The sequence below is a fragment of the Etheostoma spectabile genome, chromosome 3 (assembly GCF_008692095.1).
Source record: "Etheostoma spectabile isolate EspeVRDwgs_2016 chromosome 3, UIUC_Espe_1.0, whole genome shotgun sequence".
NCBI lineage: Eukaryota > Metazoa > Chordata > Actinopteri > Perciformes > Percidae > Etheostoma > Etheostoma spectabile.
In genome coordinates, this window is record NC_045735.1 from 5,555,326 (window position 1) to 5,555,781 (window position 456).

Sequence of the window (456 nt, forward strand, 5' to 3'; positions counted from 1 at the left end):
TGCAGAAAACAATTAAACCTTTTCAACGAATACCTTAAACCTTTAATTCAGTTTGCAGCCTTTCTTTATTTTGTTTCAACAAGGTCTCTTCTTCAACACGAAATTCCTCCCTCGCTGTAACAAGAAACTTCCACAACATCGGCTATAAAGGTTGTGTGTGTTTGTGTGTTCATGTATGTGTCTGTGCATTTCAATCAGGAGAGACATGTTTGCAGATTTGCAAACAAGGTTAATTGTACAACTCGATAAATGTACAAAGTCTTTGGCGATTAGACTCCATTGCTACACAAATATTTTGTATATCTATATAGGGGTAGAGAACCATCAGACCCTCAGATGGAATCTAGAAACTGGTGGTGGTGACGAAGGAGCCCGAAGACCAGACCGAAGGAGGCTCCGGACCGATCAGCTGGAGTCGATGACTGGAGGTGGAAGGGGGGGGGGGGGGGGGGGGGG